The sequence below is a fragment of the Bidens hawaiensis genome, unplaced genomic scaffold (assembly GCF_021521415.1).
Source record: "Bidens hawaiensis isolate Kalapana, Puna unplaced genomic scaffold, B.hawaiensis_p1.1 tig00002123_1, whole genome shotgun sequence".
NCBI lineage: Eukaryota > Viridiplantae > Streptophyta > Magnoliopsida > Asterales > Asteraceae > Bidens > Bidens hawaiensis.
Window position 1 is genome coordinate 2,499,888 of NW_027491112.1, and position 9,556 is coordinate 2,509,443.

The 9,556-nt window shown below is 36.9% G+C and overlaps 1 long non-coding RNA gene and 1 pseudogene across 1 annotated transcript; both read right to left on the reverse strand.

The window, feature by feature from the left end:
• Positions 1–2,439: 2,439 nt before the first annotated feature.
• LOC143605679 (uncharacterized) lies at positions 2,440–4,028 on the reverse strand. The gene is made up of 4 exons (XR_013148593.1): positions 3,589–4,028; positions 3,197–3,445; positions 2,676–2,795; positions 2,440–2,536 (listed from the first exon to the last, which is right to left on the reverse strand). It is a non-coding gene; the product is annotated as an uncharacterized LOC143605679 (long non-coding RNA).
• A 3,038-nt stretch (positions 4,029–7,066) lies between these two features.
• Positions 7,067–8,626, reverse strand: LOC143605687 (UDP-glycosyltransferase 73E1-like; annotated as a pseudogene).
• Positions 8,627–9,556: the final 930 nt, after the last annotated feature.

The window sequence follows — 9,556 nt, forward strand, 5'->3', positions numbered from 1 at the left end:
TTCTTAAAAATCTCAAATACCTCGAACTTGTTTTTGAGAAAATAGACCCATAGCTTCCGTGTAGCGTCATCAATGAAAGTAACGTAGTAGTTGGAGCCTCCTAATGATGATACTGGTGTTGGTCCATACACATCAGTATGAACGAGCTCAAGTTTCTTTGCTTTAAGTGTTTTTCCTGATTTTATGAAGGTGACCCGTTTCTTCTTGCCAAGCACACAAGGTTCACAGAACCCTGTATCAAGTTCCACCTTTTTCAAATCAGGGAATTTTCCTTTCTCTGCCAGTATCTTCAAACCTTTCTCACTCATGTGGCCGAGTCGTTGATGCCACAAACATGATGGACTCGGTCCACTAGCCACTGAATTCACCTCTCCCGCTGAGATTTCTGCCATGTACAACGTACCCTTTTTCTTCCCGCGAGCAATTACCAAGTTACCTTTTATGACCTTCCATTGCCCTCCTCTGAAAGTAACACTATAACCTTCAACATCAAGCTGCCCAATAGAAATCAGCATCTTCCTTAAACCAGGAATTATTCTGACATCTTTCAGAGTCCATGTAGTTCCTAAAGAAGTCTTCAAGTCGATATCCCCCATCCCGGTAATATCTAGAGCCTCATTATTCGCCAAACGGACTTTACCAAAGTTTCATGTTCTAACATTCATTAGGCTCTTTGTGCTAAACTTGGCATGGAAAGACGCACCAGAGTCCATGATCCAAGACTCAACTGTGTTCTCAACACAACAGACTAGGGCTTCATCATCTGAAACTTCATTTGTAGCAGCATTTACTTCCGAAGTAGATTTTACTTCCTTTTTCTGTTGAGGTGCTGGAGGGTTGGTACATTGACTTCTGAAATGCCCATTCTCCTGGCAATTCCAGCAGGTAATATCTTTTCTTGGTCTAGACTTGCTTCTTTTCTTAGATTTTGATCTACCCCTGTTGCATCCTTTGTTCTTGCTTCTCCCTCTACCTTCAGCACTTAGCAAAGTGCTTGATGATTCTCCATTATTCCTCCTTCTAGAATCTTCATTCAAAATCAGGTCACGAACTTTGTTGAAAGTCAAGGCATCCGAACCAACTGAACTGGTGACTGCAGTGATTGTTCCTGACCAGCTGTCAGGTAATGAAGACAAAAGTAGGCAAGCTTGCAATTCATCATCAATCTTGAACTTCACCGATGATAAACGTCTCTGGTGAGAATTGAAGGTGTATATGTGTTCGGTAACAGAACCTCCCTCTTTCATGCGTGTGTTTACCAACTCCCGGATTAGGAACACCTTATTTGCAGATGATGGCTTCTCATACATGTTTGACAACGCCTCCATGATTCCACGCGCTGTGGTTTCGTCTAAGATGTTGTACGCCACGTTCATAGACAAGGCAAGCCTAATTGTTGACTTCGCCTTCTTGTCAATAGCTTTCCACTCATCTGTAATCTTTTCTGGCGGTTCCTCCAAAGCCACATCTAGATCTTTCTGTATTAGCAAATCCGTGATTTGCATCTTCCACCATCCAAAGTTTTGTCCATCGAACTTCTCGATTTTCGTTTTACCCTCATCAGCCATAATACCGGAGATCAAAGAGTGAGAGCCAACACTGGCTCTGATACCACTTGTTAGGTATTACGTGTACGCGGCTGACCCGAAAGGAATCGGATAGGGCGACAGAAATCAATACAATACAACGGCTCGGGCCTTAAGAACTTAACGGTATTTCTAATTGATTTCTAAAACGAATATAACGTGCAGCGGAAACAACAAGAAGTAAAACTAGACTTAAATTAGATAACCTGGACTTACTGTTCAATCCTGATCGAACAAACCCACAGATGCAAACTGTCCGGCAACGTTCTTGACTTTTGATTCAAGAAAAACAATTGATTAAATAATACTATAATCTAATGATGATTGACTTCATCACATGTGCAGACTCAATTGCAAACTTTCAAATCAATATTATATTGATTATATGGTGGCGGCAGTAGGTTCACCACAAACATACACTCTTCCAAACAAAAGACTATAATATGCTTTGGTGGCAGTAGGTATACGAACACTTACAAGAAACAAATATAGTAATGTTGTTGATGGTGGCAGAAAGTTCTCACACGTCACGAACACAGATTGCAAATCAATAATTAAACGTAAAGCAGTAAAGATAAGAACACGGGATTTACGTGGTTCGGTCACGGTGTGTAACCTACGTCCACGGGCAACGAACAGGGTCTCTTCTTTTATTAAGGTGCTCAAGAAATTACAAGATACAACATTGTTTATATAGGGAGGCTAACTAGGGTTTATTTCTTCCTCCATAAGTTACAAGAAATAATATAAAACGGGCCACTAAAGTTGAGTGGGTGGCCAGCCCATTCAACCCTTCTAGTCTTCAACTGCCCAACCCAAGACGGGCCGGGGCTACACCCGTATTAAACCCAACAGAAAAGACAGAACATCAGGATAACGCAATGTTTTAGTACTTCCAACATGAACAGCCTTTTGAAAGCATATAATGTCCCCATCTTTAAGCTATAAACCTGCACTATAAATCATGAATTAGATTATTACTCTCTAAATTAAGATTTAACAGTAAGATTGTTGTGTAATCAATTTTTATCAATTGAAAAATCTAATCAGTAATTACAAACAATCCAAATAGAAGATAAAAGTAACTACCTCAACAGAAGAAAAAGTTGCTTGCAATATTGGGATAGCTAACAACAATTTCATGATCCACCAAAAACACAGTGTCCAATTCGATCATCAACATGTTCGTCCTCAGGACCATATGAGTATCTACATATACAGGGACAAGTTTAGAAGTGTAAACATTATATATATATATATATATATATATATATCGATATATTTACTTATTTTTCACAAAAGTTCCTTACGTTAACTTTTTTATAATAAATTTTGTCAATTTGTATAAAAAATAAACTAAAAAGTCACAAAACTAACTTGTGTATCAAAGTCCTAAAACTCATCTAAAGTGCACATACTCAAATAAGAAACTTTAATAGTGAGTTGTTTGCTCTCAGATATACTATTTTATTTTAGCCAAGATAAAAGTTAATTACACAGCATCATCATAATTACTAAGCTATGATCTGAAACACAAGATCATGAAAGATAATAATCGATAATCAAATTATATATCAATCGGTAATTTGTGACATGAATATAAAACTTACAATTCCTGAGAGAAGTCATCATCCTTTAGTTCCAATAAAGGGAGTTCAAGAAACAAGTGGCCCGTGTCACAGTTTCAATGGCTCGTTGCAGAGACCTAGAAAAATTATCAAAACTTTTATATCAGTTGGTAATTTGTGACATGAATATAAAACTTACAATTCTGGAGAGAAATCATCCGTTGGTTCCAATAAAGGGAGTTCAAGAAGCAAGTGGCCCATGTCACAAATTCGATGGCTCGTTGCAGAGACCTATTAACATTATCAAAACTTGGTCAAGATTCATAACGTCCAACCTCAAAACAAGACCATTAGTTGTTAACATATGAAAGATTGCTATCAACTACAATTGATTAAAATACATCAAATACAAGTTAACAATATCTTTACCTTACATCAAGGATTGATGAGTTATGTTGGATTTAAAAGCCTGCCACAATTTTCACACTGGTCTCTTCTTGCAGAGCCACAATTAAAGTCAGGGTGTCGGGCGCATGCCCTCCACAAACTGGTCAGCTAAAAACTTACTGCATGTATCATGGTAAAGCTGCAATGTAAAAAAGAGATTCATGATTTACTGATCATCTTCCATAATTAAGGTTAAGCCTACAAGTTGAATATAACCAAAAGATAAGCGGTTAAGGATACCTGCTGCATTGTAGTACTCACACGACAAGGATAGTTAACAAAGAAACTTTAGGAAACTAATAAAATTACAAAATTCAGATTCTATTCATGATCAAATTTTAATTATATCTAATAATGTATGTTCATCAGTACAATTACCTTTACTCAAATCAATTATTAAGGTTACTGCATATTTAGTTATATAGAAAGAAAAACTCAAATGCTCACATGAAAAGGTATATATGTGATTAGCATTACCTAATATAAACATATATTAGCTTACAGTATATTGAAATATTAACTACATAAAAAAATTAAATTATAGCCTTTACACATTTATAACTTTGATTAGCAAACACACTAAGAATGAAATCAGATTATACACAAATACAACAATAGATGCCTATAATACATTGATTAACAAACAAATTAACAGAAATTAGAAATCTCAGCCTTATATTGAACCTAATTTGACAAATTCTCACACGAATCTACAATTCTAGAGATCTCGATTGGTGGAATATGGATCGGAAACTCTGGTTTATCCCTGAATATACTGAAACTAGGTGGACGACGGAAGTTACGAGATGTGAAATTAAATACCGATATTTAAATTTAAATACGCATATTACTTTTATTTTAACTTTAATATTACTTTTATTTTAAGTTTTTAACTTTAAATACCGATATGTTTGGTTGCTATGCTTAAATTTTCCATATCGTGCTACTGCTAAAATGGCAACTAATACACATCATATCCTTCTACAAATTTGCAACCTGTTGTAAAAACTCCGACCGCTTAAAATAAACGGTTGCAAAAACTCCGACCGCTTGGTCACTCGGTTGCAAAAACTCCCACCGCTTAGCTACGGTTGCAAAAAGTCCGACCGCCTAGCCACTCGGTTGCAAAAACTCCGACCGCATAACCACCGGTTGCAAAAGGCCACCGAAAATAACGGTTGCAAAAACTCTGACCGCCTAGCCACTCGGTAGCAAAAACTCCGACCATTTAGCCACCGAAAATAAATGGTTGCAAAAACTTCTACCGCTTAGCTACCGTGTCAAATAACTACACTTTTCGGTAGCAAATTTGCTAAATCGGTTGCTAAAATTGCTACTGTTTTTTTCGGTAGCAAATTTTGGTTGCAATTACCCAATTTTCTAGTAATGTATGTTAATGAGGTAAGAGCTTACGTAAAAAATTTGTAAGTCCATGCTCCATACAGTGACGTGATGCGTGGTCTTTTGTATTTGGATTGATTCGGATTTGCCGTTTGGACCAAATAAGCTGGCCAACTTTTCTAGAAGAGAATCAATGATATATCAATTGTAAATTAGAAGAGAGACGTAAAATGATAATTACTGTGTTTGATATATATGCAATTGCATCCTCGTATGATCAGTGGTCAAGTAACACTAAACCTAAAAAAATAAGGTGTGTATCCGGTTGGTAGCTGACACAGTCGGTTTAGGTTCTTGATGGTATCGAAACTAAATTAAAAAATAAATTCGTTAACGTCTAAATACCAAAATTGACATAATAAAAAAATAAAGTTAAAACTTAATTTAGCAATTTAAAAACTTCTAAAACATATAATTAGCTTAAAAAGGTTTGTCAAAAGGACAAAAGAAAATGTCACTGCTACGAACAAAGGAATTAGACGATCAAGAATCCTCCAGTATCCTCTCAACTAATATACTATATATTAGTTTGACTCCCCGTATTACAAGTGTTTACTTTGGTTTTTGTTTTTAAACCAATATGAGACAAACCTATTTCTCTTTTTACCAATGTTCAAGTTCTCAACTACACACTTTAGAGTATCAATATCACATTCATCTTTACTCTGTGGACACATTAATAATTTATATATTAGTACAAATACTAATAAATATTATTTGTCAATCCAAAAATTTCCAACATCTTGGACCTTCTTGATTTCTCTATAGAAGTTTGGATGATAAGAAAGAACGAGGGAGTGTCGTGTCTCCAAGGTCTGGTAGGGTCCATTGCAAAAGTTTGTCCAAAACTAAAGAACGTTAAGTCTCTCACGTCTTTTAAATCTTCTGTAAGACATTTTAATTCTAAACAAAAGTGGCTTCTGGCGCAACAAATTCAATATGTTCCGTCATGCATGTATCTATTGCGCCAAAATAATCGAATGTGCTATGCGTATTTGAATTTGTTTTGCCAAGTGATCTAATTTTCCACATTAGGTTGAAATCCATTATGCGTCAAAAGACACTTGTCGCACTCTATTATATTAGTAATTACAAAATATCAAAGACCGTTGGTTAAGGCTAAATAAAATGAAAGTGATCTATACACTTTGGTAGAATTCATAGCCTTTTTATCGATATTGTTGACCCAGAGTCAATGACACACACAAACACCAAAGATCTATAAACGTAAAAGAATAACAGAACCAGGAGTTTATGATCAAACACCGATCATGACTCTATCTTATTATTGAATAAAACTTGCACGCATAAACAATAACGTAACCCTCTATTTATACTAAACAAACAACTTGCAAAACAAGAAAACCTATCTAGGAAACTAAATAATCAATGTTTTAAAATACGGTGCGTACCAGCTAGTTGAACAGGTTATACCGGATTTTGGTAAGACAGCCGGTATTTAGAGACCGGTATTTTTGAGAAGTTTACTAGAACATCGTATCGCCGATTTTTTAAATACAAGTTTAAATCGGCAAACCGTTTTTAACCCAAAAGATTTTTTGATATTTTTTTACCGTCCATGTTTGTTTAAAATGACTTTTAACCTAGCTGATTAATATCGTATAGAAACTATAAACTTCATATTTGACTCGATCATTGTTCTTGTTTGGTTCATGTGTGATGTTTATTTATGTACTTTTGAATTATTTCTTGAGTTGAAGTTGTATATGTACGAAATTACAACTATTAACCTGGTTGAACCTCTTGGTATATCCCGATTCAACCGGTTATACCATTTTTAAACCAAATCTGATACGAGTAATAAGTTGATTTTTAAAACATTATAAATAACCTTAATATTCTTACCATACTAAAGAAACACACAAAATGAACTTTACCAAATAATTCTAAACTCTTTTACGAAACAGCTTTCAACTTTCACTTTCTTTCAAAACGACATGTATAATATAACTATCTTGATGGCTGTTTTCATGATCAACTTCGAATATGTATCCTTCATTTTGTAATCTTTCAATGATTTTTGGTGTTGTATTGTTATAGGTATCTTTCATAAATGACAATAATAGAAAGACTAAACAAAATGATTATCAATCTTTCAATGGTTTTTGTTGTTGTATTGTTTCTGTGACATCTCGAATCAATGAAGTCACATTTTCATAAGAAGATCCACCTTCCAACATTGCTTGCTTAGCCATTATTGCTAGCTCACTAGCCCTTGTTCTTCTTTGTTTTCCATCTTCATCATCTCCCATCAAACATTCAACTGCAAACTTGATATCCTCCTTCTTCACCAACACTCCAACCTTCTCTTCCTCCCCGACCATAACCGGAATCTTAACACCAATCCTAACTCCAATCTTCAAAATCTCTACTATGAAAGTTTCGTTTAAAAACTGATCCGCAAAAAATGGCCACGTGACCACTGGAACCCCCGCACTGATTGCTTCTAGTGTCGAGTTCCATCCACAATGACTTATAAAACCCCCAATGGCACAATGTGACAATATCAAGACTTGTGGGGCCCACCCATGGACCACCAACCCGCGGTCCCTTACTCTATCTTCAAACCCTTGTTCCGAAAACCATTTCTCGAGTTCAACGGGTTTGTTTCTTACACACCATATAAATGGTCGGTTTAACGACTCGAGTCCTAGCCCGAGCTCAATCGCTTGTGTCGTAGAAACACGCGAAAGACTTCCTAAACAAACAAATAGCACCGACCCCGGGTCCCTTTCATCGAGCCACTTCAAGCAATCATGTTCGATGATCGCAGCCTTTTTCCCTCTCTCGGCTAGGTCCGACCCGGTTTTGTTGCATAAAGAAACCGGGCCGACACACCATATTTTCTTATCTTTTACTTTTCTGTATTCCTTAACATATTCGGGTTCGAGTCCTCGAAAGTGTGAACTATAATCCCGAATGCGGCACTCTCCGATTCGGCAGCCCGGACCCAAGTCCCCATGTCCTCTTCTGAGACCCCTTTCGAAGAACCCGCTATTTGAACTTTAGTAACTTCAACCCGATCGGGCAAACCGGGTATCACAACCCGCTCGGTATCCGATTCAACCGATCCCAGAAATTTGGAAGTGACGGCAACATTCATGCACAACAAATAAAAACATCCCGGGCCGTTAAACACAAGCCGCAGGATGTTAAGCCGACGCGCCACATAAGTAGTCCACGGGAACAAGAAGTCGGATATGATACAATCCGGAGGCGGGCAAAGCTCGCGGAACAAATCTTCCGCGGGTTGTTCTAACAAATCCAAGGCAGCCGAGAGCTTTTTCCAATACTCGAATGACGGAAGCTTGTCAAAGCTTTCGCACCCTTCAGGTAAACCAACTTCGGTTAACGCGAGTTGGAGCTCGAGTAATTGAATCTTGAGGTTCACCTCGTTGGCACGGGTTATAACCGGTCGAATTCGGTTGGCTTCAAGAGGTGTGGTGACTATGGTGATTGTAGCACCACGTTGAGCTAGTATTCTAGCTATGTCAACCATGGGTACCAAATGACCTTGAGCCATTAGAGGAAATAAAACAAAATGAAGGTCAGTTGATGGTGCACCCATTATTATTTTTATGAGTTGTGAAATCTAAGGCACATGCTTTATATATATGTGAAGAGTGAGGATATGAGTATGTGGTTATATTGTACTAGTGTTGTTAAAGATAAGTTTGGCCTATAGGAATATATATATATATATATATATATATATATATATATATATATATATATATATATATATATATATTAAAACGATGTGGCTAATATGGTGGGTAATTACCGACAAGCACATGTGTGGTGGTACCACATCCCATGTTGAGAATTCGTAAGAGAATTTGTTTCTAATAACATATAGAGATTGCTAGAACCTAGGGATTAAGACGCTCAAATGAAGTAACGAACTGAACACAAACATAAATACGAAAGCAAATAAAGAATAAAGAATTTAATGTAGTTTGGTCTAGACTAACCTATAATCATATTTGGTAACTAGGGTTTGTAAGCTCTCTTTCTCTTTGTTTTGATCGGGTTCAAGTCCATGTTAGTTATTGTTTATTTTCAATATCTATCTATCTATTTATCTATCTAAACGCTTGAGAGTCGCCTCAGTATTTTGGGTTGGTCGGACCGGGTCATGAGACATGTGTCATATGGGTTGCCAAGTGTCATGATCTAAGCTAGTATGTTGCCATGTGTCATGTACATGCAATGAGTCATCGGCTAGGTGTCATGTCCTGGTGAAGTGTGTTCCACCAGATGACAAGTATCATGGTGACTCATCACCTAACCAACTATATATAGAAAGGTCAAGTGAGTAGTTTCGACACAACAACGCAACCAAAAACCCAACCGGATCAGTCACGACCAGCATACACGTTCGCACATAGTCTAAACAGTTCGCTCACCGCACACATGAAACCAGACAAGTTCCTGCCTAAGATACGTTCTCTCGTTTCCAACTTTGATGATTCCAAACTCTTGTTACAAATATAGTTCGGGTGCTAGGGTAATCCCTGCAGTACATACTGT